Source organism: Penaeus monodon, chromosome 31 (genome assembly GCF_015228065.2).
Source record: "Penaeus monodon isolate SGIC_2016 chromosome 31, NSTDA_Pmon_1, whole genome shotgun sequence".
NCBI lineage: Eukaryota > Metazoa > Arthropoda > Malacostraca > Decapoda > Penaeidae > Penaeus > Penaeus monodon.
In genome coordinates, this window is record NC_051416.1 from 7,370,753 (window position 1) to 7,371,069 (window position 317).

The following is a 317-nucleotide window of genomic DNA, read 5'->3' on the forward strand; positions in this document are numbered from 1 at the left end:
GTGCTAAAAAAATGTATGAGAAAAAAATAGTGTTGATAATGCTGCCTTTAATGTTTCATCAAAATCTCACAAATATTTCCCTACTACACTAAAAAACGTAAGCATCTTTTATACATCTGTTTCTTCGTGGAAGATTTCTCTTTCCATTACCTGTGTATGAGGCTTTGTACAATATTTTCCCCCACTGATGCCGCAATGTTGCTAAAAGAAATGAAAATCGCATAGCATATTAACTGACAAGAAGTGGTTATTGTTTTTGATCGACATTTAGTGTGTATACTCGTACATACATGTAAAGAAGTACGCGTGCGCGGTTG